We start from the raw sequence: 18,412 nt of genomic DNA, 5'->3' as shown, positions 1-18,412 counted from the left end.
TTTTTCTTTCCCTTTTTGTCTCAACATTAAAACACACATCTGGAGATCGTCAGTGGCCCTGGAGGAAAGTGGGAGCGCGAAGAGGAGAAAGGGCAGGGAAGGGGAATATAGAAGAGAGATGGATGTACAGAGGAGATAAGTAGAGAGAGGGATGGGCGAGAGAGCAGAGATACAGTGACTAGTATAACAGGAAAAATAAAGATGATACAGGGAAAGAGACAAGAGAAGGGTGGGTGTGTCACTGTAGCCTCGTGTGTGTGTGTGTGTGTGTGTGTGTGTGTGTGTGTGTGTGTGTGTGTGTGTGTGTGTGTGTGTGTGTGTGTGCGTGTGTGTGCGTGTGTGCGGTGTGTGTGCGTGTGTGTGTGTGTGTGTGTGTGTGTGTGTGTGTGCGTGTGTGTGTGTGTGTATCACTGTACTACAGCTGTGGCAGGCACATCTCCATCACCCCAGCAACAGGGGGAACTATTTGTCCTCTATCCACAGACCACTTGATCCAGACACACCCTTATATCCCTCTGCCTGTTGCTCTGTGTGTGTGCGTGCGTGTTGGTGGTTATTTTTCTCCCCTCCAGTAAATGTTATTTCACCTCAGCAAACTGCTCAACACTGAAATTATGCATTTTGTATGAGGGGCTTTAGTTTGCCCAAATGTGTTATTGGATTATGGCTTCCCAAAGAACATTCTATTATTTATGAATTAAATTGGGAGCCTCTCCTCCCTTCCCAATGATTTGGACCCTGAACAAATAGAGCAGATGAATGGAGAGAGAGAACGGAGAGGATAAATGTCCATTGCTTCAATGTCACCTTGAGTTTTATTTGGTAAACCCCACAGACGATAGAAGCAGGCACGCATGCACACACACTCAAAGCTATACACAGATAGGGGAGGTCATCCTCTCCCACTCATTGAGCGTGTAATGAGCCATGTTAGTGCAATGAGCCACTTAGTGCTGCACCTCTGCTACCTGAGAACAACACTGCTCTCCTGCTTAGAGGGAATGGAGTGTGTGTTTGTGTGTAAATGTATTTGATTGAGGAAGAAGATTTCTGCCAATACCATGGAGCCTTTTGAATGGGGCCTGGTTTATACAGGTTATGTAACACAGAATAAAGAAAATCAACCGAAGCACAAAAGGAGGCAGAGCTGTATGTTTGGGCAGCATCAGAGACACTGGTGCATGGCCATTCATCAGGTGGACATTGTCTTCTGGGCAGAGAAGCTTCTGAGTAATACGGAGTCCCAAATGGCATCCTATTCTCTTATAGTGCACTACTTTTGACCAGGGCCCATATGGTAGTATTGCTCTATATGTGGAATAAGGTGATATTTAGGACTCACCCAGAGAAAGGGGTGGTTCATTATAGATGGGTGAGCTGGCAATGTTATAAAAATGATGTGCATGCTTCCATGGGGCATAATTCAGCGTGTTGTTGTGATTCTGGATGGCCAGATTGCTAGCAAGAATGACAAACTGCCATGTGGGGAAGTAGCTCGTTTCATCTTGTTCTTGATATCATGTCTTGTTTTGAGGTGTTTTGACTGATTTCATGTCAATGCTAATATGGCAAACATTTGCTAGCTAGCTATCCAACAATGGTAATGATGTATTTGAGAGACAACAAGTGCTCATTTTGCTAATTAAGTTATGTTTTCAATAAACACTGGAGACGAAATATAGCTTCCATGTTGTCAACAATCTAAGCCAACCCAGTCTGTTTTGCAATATAGTTGCGCATCCGTGGGTTTTGTTGCTAAACAACCAACCCGTCTATACCACACTGTCTATACCAGACTACCAGGAAATGCCTAGTGGATCATACAGAAATAAACGCAGAACATTCAGAGACAAATTTTAACGGGTTATGAAATGGTAATGTTAATACAGCATTACTGACGTGCCTGGTTAAAAAAAGGTAATAAAAAAGAAAAGAATTAGGGTGTGTATATTTATGCAACAAAGAACATAAAATGGTAATAAGCAAATACACTTGTTTTGCTGTTTTATGGTTAAAGCCAGAATCCTGAGTCTGGGTTTCAGCCCAATGTTTACCCCATCACTTGTTGAGGGGATGGGACTGGGGTAACCACACACAAATGAATAGACAGAGCTATATTGAAGCTATACAGTGCATTCAGAAAGTATTCACACCCCTGACTTTTTCCACATTTTGTTGTGTTACAGCCTGAATTTAAAATGGATTACATTTAGATTTTATTTTCACTGTCATACACACAATACCCATAATGTCAAAGAGGACTCATGTTTTTTTATTTTTTTACAAAATAATAAAAAATGTATTGAGTCAAAAGGAATCAACCCCTTTGTTATGGCAAGCCAACATTTTTTTATTTATTATTTCACCTTTATTTAACCAGGTAGGCTAGTTGAGAACAAGTTCTCATTTACAACTGTGGCCTGGCCAAGATAAAGCAAAGCAGTGCGACACAAACAACAACACAGAGTTGTACATGGAATAAACAAACATACAGTCAATAAATCAATAGAAAAAGTCCATATACAGTGTGTGCAAATGAGGTAGGATAAGGGAGGTAAGGCAATAAATAGGCCATAGTAGTGAAATAATTACAATATAGCAATTAAACACTGGATGTGCAGAAAATGAGTGTGCAAGTAGAGATACTGGGGTGCAAAGGAGGAAAATAAATAACAGTATGGGGATGAGGTAGTTGGATGGGCTATTTACAGATGGGCTATGTACAGGTGCAGTGATCTATGAGCTGCTCTGACAGCTGGTGCTTAAAGCTAGTGAGGGAGATATGAGTCTCCAGCTTCAGTGATTTTTGCAATTCGTTCCAGTCATTGGCAGCAGAGAACTGGAAGGAAAGGTGGCCGAAGGAGGAATTGGCTTTGGGGGTGACCAGTGAAATATACCTGCTGGAGGGCGTGCTACGGGTGGGTGCTGCTATGGTGACCAGTGAGCTGAGATAAGGCGGGGCTTTACCTAGCAAAAACTTATAGAGGACCTGGAGCCAGTGGGTTTGGCGACGAATATGTAGCGAGGGCCAGCCAATGAGAGCATACAGGTCGCAGTGGTGGGTAGTATATGGAGCTTTGGTGAAAAAATGGATGGCACTGTGATAGACTGCATCCAATTTGCTGAGTAGAGTGTTGGAGGCTATTTTGTAAATTACATCGCCGAAGTCAAGGATCGGTAGGATAGTCAGTTTTACGAGGGTATGTTTGGCAGCATGAGTGAAGGATGCTTTGTTGCAAAATAGGAAGACGATTTTAGATTGAATTTTGGATTGGAGATGCTTAATGTGAGTCTGGAAGGAGAGTTTACAGTCTAACCAGACACCTAGGTATTTGTAGTTGTCCACATATTCTAAGTCAGAACCGTCCAGAGTAGTTATTCTGGACGGGCGGGCAGGTGTGGGCAGCGATCGGTTGAAGAGCATGCATTTAGTTCTACTTGGATTTAAGAGCAGTTGGAGTCCACGGAAGGAGAGTAGTATGCCAATGAAGCTCGTCTGGTTAGTTAACACAGTGTCCAAAGAAGGGCCAGAAGTATACAGAATGGTGTCGTCTGCGTAGAGGTGGATCAGAGAATCACCAGCAGCAAGAGCGACATCATTGATGTACACAGAGTCGGCCTGAGAATTGAACCCTGTGGCACCCCCATAGAGACTGCCAAAGGTCCGGACAACAGGCCCTCTGATTTGACACACTGAACTCTATCTGAGAAGTAGTTAGTTAGTAGTTAGTGAACCAGGCGTGGCAGTCATTTGAGAAACCAAGGCTATTGAGTCTGCCGATAAGAATGTGGTGATTGACAGAGACGAAAGCCTTGGCCAGGTCGATGAATACAGTATTGTCTCTTATCGATGGCGGTTATGATATCGTTTAGGACCTTGAGCGTGGCTGAGGTGCACCCATGACCAGATTTCATAGCGGAGAAGGTACGGTGGGATTCAAAATGGTCGGTGAACTGTTTTGGCTTTCTAAGACCTTAGAAAAGCTGGTAAGGATAGATATAGGTGGTCCCGTGTGGCTCAGTTGGTAGAGCATGGTGTTTGCAACGCCAGGGTTGTGGGTTCGATTCCCACGCGGGACCAGTACAATTTTTTTTTTAATGAAATGTATGCATTCACTACTGTAAGTCGCTCTGGATAAGAGCGTCAGCTAAATGACTAAATTTAAAATTATATAGGTCTGTAGCAGTTTGGGTCTAGAGTGTCTCCCCCTCTGAAGAGGGGGATGACCGCGGCAGCTTTCCAATCTTTGGGGATCTCAGACGTTACGAAAGAGAGGTTGCATAGGCTAGTAATTGGGGTTGCAACAATTTTGGCAGATCATTTTAGAATGAGAGGGTCCAGATTGTCTAGCCCGGGTGATTTGTAGGGGTCCAGATTTTTAAGCTCTTTCAGAACATCAGCTGTCTGGATTTGGGTGAAGGAGAAATGGGGGTCTTGGGCAAGTTGCTGTGGGGGGTGCAGGGCTGTTGACCGGGGTAGGGGTAGCCAGGTGAAAAGCATGGCCAGCCGTAGAAAAATGCTTATTGAAATCCTCAATTATCGCAGATTTATCGGTGGTGACAGTGTTCCCTAGCCTCAGTGCAGTGGGCAGCTGGGAGGAGGTGCTCTTATTCTCCATGGACTTTACAGTGTCCCAGAACTTTTTGGAGTTTGTGCTACAGGATGCAAATTTCTGTTTGAAAAGGCTAGCCTTTGCTTTCCTAACTGCCTGTGTATATTGGTTCCTAACTTCCCTGAAAAGTTGCATATCGCAGGGGCTATTCGATGCTAATGCGGTACGCCACAGGATGTTTTTGTGCTGATCAAGGGCAGTCAGGTCTGGAGTGAACCAAGGGCTATATCTGGTTCTACATTTTTTGAATGGGGCATGCTTATTTAAGATGTTGAGGAAAGCACTTTTAAAGAATAACCAGGCATCTCCTACTGACGGAATGAAGTCAATATCCTTCCAGGATACCCGGGCCAGGTCGATTAGAAAGGCCTGCTCGCTGAAATGTTTTAGGGAGCGTTTGACAGTGATGAGGGGTGGTCGTTTGACCGCAGACCCATTTCAGACGCAGGCAATGAGGCAGTGATCGCTGAGATCCTGGTTGAAGACAGCAGAGGTGTATTTGGAGGGCAGGTTGGTGAGGATGATATCTATGAGGGTGCCCGTGTTTACGGATTTGGGTAGATCAGGAGTGATAATGTGCATAACAAGTCGCTAACAAGTCACAACTCACTCTGTGTACAATAATAGTGTTGAACATGATTTTTGAATGACTACCTCATCTCTGTACCCCACACATGAAATGATGTGTAAGGTCCCTATGTCGACCAGTGAATTTCAAACAAAGAATTGCACCTATTGGTAGATGGGTAAAAATAAAATAGCAGACATGAAACATCCCTTTGATCTTGGTGAAGTTGCTATTTACATTTTGGATGGTGTATCAATACACTCAGTCACTACAAAGATGGAGGAGTTGTTCCTCACTCATTTGCCAGAGAGAAAGGACACAACTCAGGGATTTCACTATTGGGCCAATGGTGACTTTAAAACAGTTACAGAGTTTAATGGCTGTGATAGGAGAAAACTGAGGATGAATCAACAACATTGTAGTTACTCCACAATACTAACCTAATTGACATAGTGATAAGAAGGAAGCCCGTACAGAATAAAAATATTCCAAAACATTAATCCTGTGTAAGGGCTGTCGTGAGAGAGAGTAGACCAAGGTGCAGCGGAGTTAGTGTTCATCATTGAATATTTAATCACAGAAAGAACACTATACAAACAAAACAAGAAAACTGACAGCCAAACAGTCCTGTCAGGTGCAAAACACTCAACAGAAACAATTACCCACAAAACCCAAAGGAAAAACATGCTCCTTATGTGTGACTCCCAATCAGCAACAACGAGCTTCAGCTGTGCCTGATTGGGAGCCACACATGGCCCAAAACAAAGAAATACAAAAACATAGGAAAAGGAACAGAACGCCCACCCAATGTAACACCCTGGCCTAACCAAAATAAAGAACAAAAACCCCTCCCTATGGCCAGGGCGTTACAGTACACCCCCCCCCCCCCCCCCCCCCCAAGGTGCGGACTCCGGCCGCAAAACCTGACACTGAAGGGGAGGGTCTGGGTGGGCCTTCTTACGGCGGCGGCTCAGGTGCGGGACGTGGCCTCTGCCCTCTTAGGTGGCGCACCTGGCCGCGCCGAAGGTCTGGTGGGCGACCCTCACTGGCCCTGGTTGCGCCCGGCTGGCGGGCGGCGATGGCTGTGCCCGGCTGGCGGACGGCGATGTTTGCGCCCGGCTGGCGGCGATGACTGCGCCCGGCTGGCGGGCGTCCCTGGCGGCTCCGGCGGCACTGACCCAGGATTCACCAGGCTGGGGAGATATGAAGAAGGCCCTGGGCGCAGGCACAGGACTCACCAGTCTGGCGGGCGGCTCCGGCGGCTCCGGGCTGGCGGGCGGCTCTGGCGGCTCTGGCCCAGGATTCACCAGGCTGGGGAGACATGAAGGAGGCCTGGTCCTGGGCACAGGCACAGGACTCACCGGGCAGGTGGGCGGCTCTGACTGCTCTGGACAGGCGGGCGGCTCTGGCTGCTCCGGACAGGCGGGCAGCTCTGGCTGCTCCTGACAGGCGGGCGGCTCTGGCGGCTCCGGACTGGCGGGCGGCTCTGGCGGCTCCTGACTGGCGGGCGGCTCTGGCGGCTCCTGACTGGCGGGCGGCTCTGGCGGCTCCTGACTGGCGGGCGGCTCCTGACTGGCGGGCGGCTCTGGCGGCTCCGGACTGGCGGGCGGCGATGGCTGTGCCCGGCTGGCGGGCAGCGATGGTTGCGCCCGGCTGGCGGCGATGACTGCGCCCGGCTGGCGGGCGTCCCTGGCTGCGCCCGGCTGGCGGGCGTCCCTGGCGGCTCCGGCGGCACTGACCCAGGATTCACCAGGCTGGGGAGATATGAAGGAGGCCTGGGCGCAGGCACAGGACTCACCAGTTTGGCGGGCGGCTCCGGCGGCTCCGGGCTGGCGGGCGGCTCTATCGGCTCTGGCCCAGGATTCACCAGGCTGGGGAGACATGAAGGAGGCCTGGTCCTGGGCACAGGCACAGGACTCACCGGGCAGGTGGGCGGCTCTGACTGCTCTGGACAGGCGGGCGGCTCTGGCGGCTCCGGACAGGCGGGCAGCTCTGGCGGCTCCGGACTGGCGGGCGGCTCTGGCGGCTCCGGACTGGCGGGTGGCTCTGGCGGCTCCTGACTGGCGGGCGGCTCTGGCGGCTCCTGACTGGCGGGCGGCTCTGGCGGCTCCGGACTGGCGGGCGGCTCTGGCGGCTCCGGACTGGCGGGCGGCTCTGGCGGCTCCGGACTGGCGGGCGGCTCTGGCGGCTCCGGACTGGCGGGCGGCTCTGGCGGCTCCGGACTGGCGGGCGGCTCTGGCGGCTCCGGACTGGCGGGCGGCTCTGGCGGCTCCGGACTGGCGGACAGCTCTGGCGGCTCCGGACTGGCGAGACCCACTGGAGGCCTAGTCCTAGGAGGCGGCACAGGACGGACCAGGATGGGGAGACCCACTGGGGGCCTAGTACTGGGAGGTGGCACAGGACGGACCAGGATGGGGAGACCCACTGGAGGCCTAGTCCTGGGAGGTGGCACAGGACGGACCAGGATGGGGAGACCCACTGGAGACCTGGTCCGTGGAGCAGGCACAGGACTGACCAGGATGGGGAGACCCACTGGAGGCCTAGTCCTTTGAGGTGGCACAGGACAGACCAGGATGGGAGACCCACTGGAGGCCTGGTCCTGGGCGCAGGCACAGGATTCCCCCGGCTGGGGAGACATGCAGGAGGCCTGGCTCTGGGCGCAGTCACAGGACTCACCAGAATGGGAAGACATGCAGGAGGCCTGGTTCTGGGCGCAGGCACAGGATTCCCCTGGCTGGGGAGACATGCAGGAGGCCTGGCTCTGGGTGTAGGCACAGGACAGACCGGGTCCTGAAGATGCACTGGAGGTCTAGAGCGCATGGCCTGCACAACCCGTCCTGGCTCGATGCCCACTCTAGTATGGCACTTGCGGGGGGCTGGGATGTAGCGCACCGGGCTATGAGCGCGCACTTGAGACACCATGCGCTCCACCGCATAACACGGCGCCTGACCAGTACCACGCCGCTTCCGGTAAGCACGGGGAGTTGGCTCAGGTCTCCAACCTGACTCTGCCACACTCCCCGTGTGTCCCCCCCCAAAAAAATATTTTGGGGCTGCCTCTCGGGCTTCCTTGCCAGCCGTGTTCCCTCATACCGTCGCCGTTGGTCCTTCTTTCCTGCTGCCTCCGCTCTTCTGAGTGCCTCTACCTGTTCCCATGGGAGGCGATCCCTTCCGACCAGGATCTCTTCCCAAGTGTAGGATCCCTTGCCATCCAGGATGTCCTCCCATGTCCAGTCCTTTCTCTCCCTGGCCCAGGATCCTTGCTCCTCCTGGGCACGCTGCTTGGTCCTTCTTTGGTGGGTAATTCTGTAAGGGCTGTCGTGAGAGAGAGTAGACCAAGGTGCAGCGGAGTTAGTGTTCATCATTGAATATTTAATCACAGAAAGAACACTATACAAACAAAACAAGAAAACTGACAGCCAAACAGTCCTGTCAGGTGCAAACACTAACAGAAACAATTACCCACAAAACCCAAAGGAAAAACATGCTCCTTATGTGTGACTCCCAATCAGCAACAACGAGCTTCAGCTGTGCCTGATTGGGAGCCACACATGGCCCAAAACAAAGAAATACAAAAACATAGAAAAAGGAACATAGAACGCCCACCCAATGTAACACCCTGGCCTAACCAAAATAAAGAACAAAAACCCCTCTCTATGGCCAGGGCGTTACATCCTGTTTGCAAAAAGGCAAAGAGTTATGTTTGGGGCAAATCAAATGCAATATGTTACGGAGTAGCACTCTCCATAATTTCCAGCATAGCGTGTCATGGGTATGCTTGTAATCGTTAAATTAAGGACAGGGGAGTTTTTCAGGATCAAAAATAAATGGAATGGAGCTAAGCGCAGGCAAAATCCTAGAGGAAAACCTGGTTCAGTCTGCTTTCCATCAGATACTCTGAGATGAATGAACCTTTCAGAACGACAATAACCTAAACATTAGGCCAACTCTCACTGGAGTTGCTTACCAAGAAGAAGTGAATGTTCTTGAGTGGCCGAGTTACAGTTTTGACTTAAATCATCTTCAAAATCTATGGCAAGACCTGAAAATGGTGGTCTAGCAATGATCACAACCAATTTGACATAGTTTAAACACTTTTTAAAATAATAATTGGCAAATGTTACACAATCCAGGTGTGGAAGCTCTTAGAGACTTATCCAGAAAGACTCACAGCTGTAGTCGCTGCCAAAGGTGTACAAAGTATTGACTCAAGGGTGTGAATACTGTCAATGTTTCTGTATTTAATTTTCAGTAAATGTGCAAACATTTCTAAGAACATGTTTTTGCTTTGTCGTAATGGGGTATTGTGTAGATGGGTGAGATTTTTTACAAATATTTTATCCATTTTCAATTAAAGTCAAGGGGTATAAATACTTTCTGAAGGCACTGTAAATTGTTTGATTAAAAAAATGCACACACACACACACACACACACACAGAAGAAATACTGCTCTTTTCCTATGGAACTATCTTTCAGAGAGATCAAAGGGAGTTCCTATCTCATTAATCACATGGATTCAGAGAGGATCTCCTCCCAGCTTGGTTGATATAGGCTTGTCATCTGATCAAGATATAAAGCAAGATATAAAGCACACAGACAGAGCTGTGTTCCCTTGTTGGTTTTAAAGTTCACTGTCTCTTAAGCTTAATACTTTACAGAATCAGCCGGGAAATATCCAATGAGAGGTATGTTTTAAACAGTGGATATCTCTGATTGGTTTAACACTAACATTTGTGATTAGATTTTACTCAGTAGTTTTTTTTTTTCTCTCTCTCTCTCTGTTTTGGCTCTACTTTTTGTGCTTAGTTTCACCACTGAATTTCCAGTGTTCTGTGTGTGTATGTGTGCGTGCGAGACCTCCAGAAATCTGTAATGCACAGCTCAGCCAAGCCTGAAATTGGCTGGAATGGGAAAGGCCTGGATAGATCACCTTTCTCTCGTTTCCGGGGAGGGACATCCATTTTTGTCATAATCTGGAATAAACCTATATCCGGTCTAAGACGTATGTTTTTTTCTAAATAGAAATGACAGGATGAAGGAAAAAAAGGATTTAATGTTATTAATCGTTGAGCATGTGTCGAAGGAAGCAAAAGAAGTTGAAGTTAAGATTAGCGAACATGAGGTTGTTATGAAGGAGATTCTAGGCCTTAATTTTACAGCCATAGACGACGCGATCAACCAGTCCATTGGGAAATACAGAGACTCTCTACAAGCAACAAAGATCAAGAAATATCAGCGTGACACAGAGGATTACCAGCTTAACCAGGTATATGCATGGGAAGGCCCAAGGACAGGAGCACGGAGAGGCCGACGTAGGGACGCACCACTGATTGAGGGACGCAGATACGCAGCAGCAGGAGGACATGGAAATGTGGACACAGAGGCATCCACCGAGAGCGAATTCCCTACAGACAGTGACTCCAGCTACCATGGCACACAGCCGGTTTTTCTAGCCCGGAGAGGCTAGAAAGGCAAGCGGTCGAAGAGGAGACCAGGATTACAGGCCGTGGACACGGAGCTACAGCAGGACGCGGTAATTAACCTCTCCACAAAAGACCTTACTGACGCTCAAGTCTCAGTCTTATCTAAGGGTCTCTCTGTTGTACCTACATGTACAGATAAACCATTTGATACGAAAGTAGATCTGTTCAAATTCTTCTGTAAGATTAAACTTAAGCATGTGTTTTCACAAAACACTGTTTCGGGCCAAGAAACACATCAACGAACTGGCACACATTTTAAGCCCAAAAGCAAATTCTGTCCCATAGTTAACAACTCTTCGATTAATACCTATTGTAGGTTAGTCGAACAAGAAGCCATGTTAGTGTATACGAGACAAACAAACCACATTCAGAAAAATCTCACTAGAACAGAAGAACAGGCACTTAATGAATTAATGAAAGATTCATCGTTGGTTATTAAACCTGCAGACAAGGGGGGTGCTGTGGTTGTTTTAGACTATGAAAAATATAAAGAAGAAATTCAGAGACAACTCAGTAATGAACGTTTCTATAGAAAACGAAGTGTTGATCCCACACAGGTGTTCCAAAGGGATATAGGCTCTAGTTTGGAGCAAGCCCTATTAAACCACCTTATCTCAAAACCTGAATATGAATATCTTTGCTGCAAATGTGCCATACGTCCATGCCTTTACATTTTACCGAAATTACACAAACCTAAAACCAGTGGTTGCAGGAATAGGCTCAATGCTAGAGCCATTGTCGAACTTTGTAGACGCTTTTATTAAAACTCATGTGCAAGCATTGCCATCATATGTAAAAGACACTATAGACTTCATTAACAAGATCTCACCAATAACGGGTTTGAAAGAAGACTGTATTCTGGTCACATTAGATGTCGAGAGTCTATATACCAGCATTCCCCATGCGGGGGGGGGGGGGGGTGGGCTGGCAGCACTAGCTCACTATTTGGGAGACAGAGATACTAATGAATATCCACCAACAAACTTTATTTTAGAGCTGGCAGAATATGCTTTGAAGTATAACTATTTTAGGTTTGATGATGAATACTACCTCCAAACGAATGGAACGTCGATGGGCTCCACATTCGCTCCGAGCTATGCTAACCTTTATGTGGGTCTATTTGAAGAACGTTTTGTCATTAACAAAAACGAAAATCCATTTTTGAATAAAATCCTGAAGTGGTATCGATATATTGACGACACTTTTTGCATATGGGAAGGAACTGAACAAGAGCTGTCAGATTTTATGGCACTACTCAATGACATGGATCCCAATCTCAAATTTACTATTGAAAGTGACACTCAACGCGTTCATTACCTCGATATGTGGATTGAGAAATCAAATGGAACCCTGTTTACAACTCTGTATCGAAAAGAAACAGACAGAAATACTCTATTACAGGGGGACAGCTTCCATCCTGAGCCATTAAAAAGAGGACTTCCTAGAAGCCAGTTTTTCAGACTGCGCCGTATATGCTACTCCAATGATGATTATCTAGAAAAAGCAGCGGAGATGCGCACTAGGTTTCTAAGAAGAGGCTATTCGCCACAATGTGTGGATGAAGCTCTTCATTTGGCATTGGGAAAAACACGAGATGAATTGTTACAAAAAAGACCAGCTAAAGCAAAAGAACACTCCGTTATGTTCACAACCACATATACTTTGAATTCGCAAAAAGTGGGAGGTGTGGTTAAGAAACATTGGCATATTTTATCATCGGACCCAGCTTTGCCGGCTGAATTTAAGAATCCGCCACTCATTGTGTATAGGAGAGGTCGCAATTTACGCGATAAATTGGTTCATGCCAACTGCCAGCCACGAAAGAAAATCAGCCAGGCTCTTTTACGCCCTCTACCAAATGGTAGCTATAAATGTAGAGGATGCGCACAGTGCAACAATATGATGAAGTGTGAATATTTCTGCCACCCACACACAGGAAAACGGTTTCAAATTAACGATATCATCACGTGCACCACCACCCATGTTATTTACATTATTAAATGTCCATGTGGGCTCTGCTATGTCGGTAAAACCTCCCGCTCTCTCAAACAGAGAATTAGTGAACATAAAAGTTCAATCAGGAGAAACGACAGGGATTATCCAGTCGCAGTACATTTTAATGACCGAAAGCATAACATTTCTACCTTTAGATTTTGTGGCATAGAGAAAGTCAAGATATCAGACAGGGGAGGTGATATTAATAATACTCTGAGCAAAAGAGAATGTTTTGGGATTTTCACCCTCCAGACATTATTTCCGAAAGGACTTAATGATGAAATGCCTATGTATGTTATGTTGTGAATTTAAAATATGTTCCTATTTAAGATTACTTTGTTTTTTCGTATGATGTACCCAATGATTAATGAAAACTTTCTATGTCCTCGTTGTGATTTTATGGACGTGTTCGGTGCGTCTTGTCTATACAGTTTTGTAATATTTGTGAAATGCATATTGTTATGTTTGGTAGCACTTATTTATTTTTCCTTTGCCTCCAACTCCTTTCCATACGTGGAACGGATGTGGGTGGGGCTAGGTCTACATAGAGGTGCTGTTTTCTGAAAATTCACAAAAGCTCTGACGAAGGCCGTTAGGCCGATACGTAAGCTTATTAAATATCAGTGATACTATCAAGAACAGTGTGCGGTTTCCTTTTTTTCCTTCATCCTGTTTCAACTGTTGCCATGCACCTGCAACAAGATTGCTCAAATGTGCGAGTGCCTTTTGAATTTTGTAAATAGAAATGACACAAAACAATAGCAAGTCCTGTTGTAGCATACCTCTTTGTTAGAATTCAACAGAAAAAAATGCCATATCTGAAGCCTTGCACATTAAAGTCAACCCGGGTTGGGCTGGCCTTGTTGGGGTAGGTCAAATTTCCGCTGCCTCCAGAATCTATAAATGATGTAAAAGTTGCTAGCTAGCCAATGTGACTGTGCAACTAGCTTCGCTAATGTTGCTAGCTAGCTAGCTAGAAATTGTAGAAAGTAATTTGTCTACAAATAGTTAAATAAAGGTTAAGTAAAAGAAAAATACAACTAGCTAGATAACTAGCAAGATGTTAAATAAATAATTTAATTCACCCTCACCATGCTGTGGCTAACGTTACACCAGAATTCTGATGCCAGCTAGCCAAATGTTTATCTTGCTAGCTAGCTAAACAATTAGTGTCATTGCTAGCATAACAGGTTAGCTTAATTCCTAACCTTGCTTTCCATTGCCAGCTAGCCAAATGTTTAGCTTGCTAGCTAGCTAAGTGGTTAGACTTGTCACTATTTTTACAGGTTAGCTAGCTAGCTTAATTCCCAACCTTGCTTGCCATGGCATTGGCTACTATCTATAAGGCTAACCAATCACACAAGATGACAGGTTTAATAGAAATTAATGCATCTGTAGAAAATGTTTTTAGAACTAGCTCCATGTTCTATCTCTGCCCGTAGTGTTACTACAGCAGACAAAAAATGAAAACAGTAACTCCCAGAAAGTCCACCTCCAATTTGAACCCCTACCACCCCTCTGTGCGAGAGAAATGCCTATAGCACATTTGAAGCCAAAAAAGTTAGTTAAGATGGCATCAAATTGATACATAACATACACAGTTTCCGCTACTCCAGGAAGTGACCTTTCAGGCTAGCTCAGTGCTGCTGCCTCTCATTGAGTATCTCAAGTTGAAGGCTGACCAGGGTACTGCAGGCTACCACTAGTAACAAAAATGATCGCTATAACTTCTTCTGTTTGCTATTTGAAAGAATAATCAGTTCAAAGACGTACATCTGGTGTAATAGAATCAATTATTGGTATCATGATTGTCTTTAGGAAAAACAATGTAGATACAGTTGAAGTCGGAAGTTTACATACACTTAAGTTGGAGACATTGAAACTCATTTTTCAACCACTCCACAAATTTCTTGCTAACAAACTATAGTTTTGATGTCCTAAGTCGGTTAGGACATCTACTTTGTGCGTGACACAAGTAATTTTGCCAATAATTGTTTGCAGACAGATTATTTCACATATAATTCAGTGTATCACAATTCCAGTGGTTCAGAAGTTTACATACACTAAGTTGACTGTGCCTTTAAACAGCTTGGAAAATTACAGGAAATGATGTCATGGCTTTAGAAGCTTCTGATAGGCTAATTGACATAATTTGAGTGAATTGGAGGTGTAACCATGGATGTATTTAAGGCCTACCTTCAAACACAGTGCCTCTTTGCTTGAAATCATGGGAAAATCAAAAGAAATCAGCCAATACCTCAGAAAAAAAATGGTATACCTCCACAAGTCTGATTCATCCTTGGGAGCAATTTCCAAACGCCTGAAGGTACCACATTCATCTGTACAAACAAGTATACACACCATGAGACCACTCAGCCATCATACCGCTCAGGAAGGAGACGCGTTTTGTGTAGAGATGAACTTTGTACTTTGGTGTGAAAAGTGCAAAGGACCTTGTGAAGATGCTGGAGGAAACAGGTACAAAAGTATCTATATCCACAGTAAAACCAGTCCTATATCGACATAACCTGAAAGGCCGCTCAGCAAGGAAGAAGCCACTGCTCCAAAACCATCATAAAAAAACCAGACTACAGTTTGCAACTGCACATGGGGACAAAGATCGTACTTTTTGGAGAAAGGTCCTCTGGTCTGATGAAACAAAAATAGAACTGTTTGGTCATAATGACCATCGTTATGTTTGGAGGAAAAAGGGGGACGCTTGCAAGCCGAAGAACACCATCCCAACCATGAAGCACGGGGGTGCTTTGCTGCAGGAGGGACTGGAAAATTATGTGGATATATTGAAGCAACATCTCAAGACATCAGTAAGGAAGTTAAAGATTGGTCGCAAATGGGTCTTCCAAATGGACAATGAACCCAAGCATACTTGCAAAATGGCTAAAGGACAACAAAGTCAAGGTATTGCAGTGGCCATCACAAAGCCCTGACCTCAATCCTATAGAAAATTTGTGGGCAGAACTGAAAAAGTGTGTGTGAGCAAGGAGGCCTACAAACCTGACTCAGTTAACCCAGCTCTGTCAGGACGAATGGGCCAAAATTCACCCAACTTATTGTGGGAAGCTTGTGGAAGGCTACCCAAATTTTTTTGGACCCAAGTTAAACAATTTAAAGGCAATGCTACCAAATACTAATTGAGTATATGTAAACTTCTGACCCAGTGGGACTGTGATGAAAGAAATAAAAGCTCAAATAAATCATGCTCTCTACTAATTTTCTGACATTTCACATTCTTAAAATAAAGTGGTGATCCTGTCTGACCTAAGACAGGGAATTTTTACGAGGATTATATGTCAGGAATTGTAAAAAATTGAGTTTAAATGTATTTGGCTGAGGTGTATGTAAACTTCTTACTTCAACTGTACATCAAGATTGACCACGAAAATTGTAATTTTCCCATTCATTATAATGGGGGATCCTGTTTTCTGCAAACAATGTCTGCAGTAGCGCAGGAGGCTGTCATTTTCCCCCTGATGCGCACACACGTACACACACACAAAGCATATGTTTTACTATCGTTGTGTGGACTTAAAATGTATTTATGCACTACTGCTCAAAAGTTTGGAGTCACTTAGAAATGTCCTTGTTTTCCATGAAAACCTACATGAAATTAGTTGCAAAATGAATAGGAAATATAGTCAAGACGTAGACAAGGTTATATATTAATGATTTTTAATTGTAATAATAATTGTGTCCTTCAATCTTTGCTTTCGTCTGCCTTTGGCATTCTAGTTGTCAATTTGTTGAGGTAATCTGTAGAGATTTCACCCCATGCTTCCTAAAGCACCTCCCACAAGTTGGATTGGATTCATGGGCACTTCTTACGTACCATACGTTCAAGCTGCTCCCACAACAGCTCAATAGGGTTGAGATCTGGTGACTGTGCTGGCCACTCCATTATAGACAGAATACCAGCTGACTGCTTCTTCCCTAAATAGTTATTGCATAGTTTGGAGCTGTGCTTTGGGTCATTGTCCTGTTATAGGAGGAAATTGGCTCCAATTAAGCGCCGTCCACAGGGTATGGTATGGCGTTTCAAAATGGACTGATAGCCTTCCTTCTTCAAGATCCCTTCTACCCTGTACAAATCTCCCACTTTACCACCACCAATGCATCCCCAGACCATCACATTGCCTCCACCATGCTTGACAGATGGCATCAAGCACCCCTCCAGCATCTTTACAGTTTTTCAGTGTCTCACAAATGTTTTTCTTTGTGATCCGAACACCTCAAACTTAGATTTGTCTGCCCATAACACTTTTTTCTAATCTTCCTCTGTCCAGTGTCTGTGTTCTTTTGCCCATCTTAATCTTTTCTTTTTATTGGCCAGTCTGAGATATGGCTTTTTCTTTGTAACTCTTCCTAGAAGGCCAGCATCCCCGAGTCGTCTCTTCACTGTTGACGTTGAGACGTTGAGACTGGTGTTTTGTGGGTACGATTTAATGAAGCTGCCAATTGAGGACTTGTGAGGTTCCCCCCTTATTTTCCCATGTTGGATTACTCCATAGGTTGAGATCATGTAAAGCCAGCAGTCGATATGTAGTGGATTGTGCTGGTGTCTGTGCTTTCCACCTGAGCCCGTGAAAGTAGTCGGTCAGGACATTTTGTGTGTTATCGATCACAGGTATTGATCAAGCAGAAGGTCCATTACATTAGCAGATTGTGATTTACCGTTTGCTCAAACCTCTATGTACATGTGAACCTCTGTTTACCTATATGTGTGATTCAAACCTCTGACAGCACTAAAATACATTACAGTATTGATACCCAAGCCAACGATACAATCTATGTTATCTGGATTTGGAACAAGATGGTATGACACTGTACATTGCTTTCCCCATTTTGCCATCTTACTTACAGGCCATTCCTAGACTAGTGATTGCCAGGTCTATGGGCTGACACTAATTTAGTCCGTTTCCAAGAGCTAGTTGTAATGTAAGTGGTCCTCCAAGAAGAAAAGACCCTATATTGTCAGTCCATTTCGCTGTATACAGAAAACACTGTACTCAAGTTGGATAACTCATAAAACTCTCTCAATGATATAATAACTGTAATTGTGTTGTCTCGAGGTGAAATGAAGTGCCTGCATGTTGGACCTCTCTCTCTCTATAAAAGTTAGGCATAGTTTAGGGGGTGGTCAGAAATGAGAGTGAGACAGCGAGAGAGAGAGAGAGAGAGAGAGTGGCTATACGTAAACTCTTTAACATCATCCTTGGGCCTGGCGTCTTCCCCAATATTTTGAACCAATGACTGATCCCCCCCCCCCCCCTCCCAATCCACAAACATTTTGACAAATTTGACCCCAATAACTACCGTGAGATATGTGTCAACCTTGGGAAAATCCTCTGCATTGTCATTAACAGCAGACTCGTACATTTCCTCACTGAAAACAAATGGACTTTTTACCAGATTACCGTACGACAGACCATGTATTCACCCTGTACACCCTAATTGACAAACAAACCAAAACAAAGGCAGAGTATCTCAACTCAATTTGGCATGAGGGTCTGCTAGTCAAATTGATGGAAAGTGGTGTTGGGGGGAAAACATACAACATTATAAAATCCATGTACACAAAATTGGCAAAAAACGCACACATTTCTTTCCGCAGGGCCGTGGGGTGAGACAGGGATGCAGCTTAAGCCCCACCTTCTTCAACATATATATCAACAAATTGGCCGGGGCACTAGAACAGTCTGCAGCACCCGGCCTCACCCTACTAGAATCTGAAGTC

The 18,412-nt window shown here is 45.4% G+C and overlaps 1 protein-coding gene and 1 non-coding gene across 4 annotated transcripts in view; both read left to right on the top strand.

The window, feature by feature from the left end:
• Positions 1-18,412, top strand: part of nalcn (sodium leak channel, non-selective) — a 363,467-nt gene that overhangs the window by 276,218 nt on the left and 68,837 nt on the right. The window lies entirely within an intron of this gene.
• trnaa-ugc (transfer RNA alanine (anticodon UGC)) lies at positions 4,006-4,081 on the top strand. The gene has a single exon. It is a non-coding gene; the product is annotated as a tRNA-Ala (tRNA).

The sequence above is a fragment of the Salmo salar genome, chromosome 21, assembly GCF_965601325.2.
Source record: "Salmo salar chromosome 21, fSalSal1, whole genome shotgun sequence".
NCBI classification, from domain to species: Eukaryota; Metazoa; Chordata; class Actinopteri; order Salmoniformes; family Salmonidae; genus Salmo; species Salmo salar.
The sequence above is the reverse complement of the archived record's forward strand: the minus strand, read 5'-3'. Positions and strand labels throughout refer to the sequence as shown.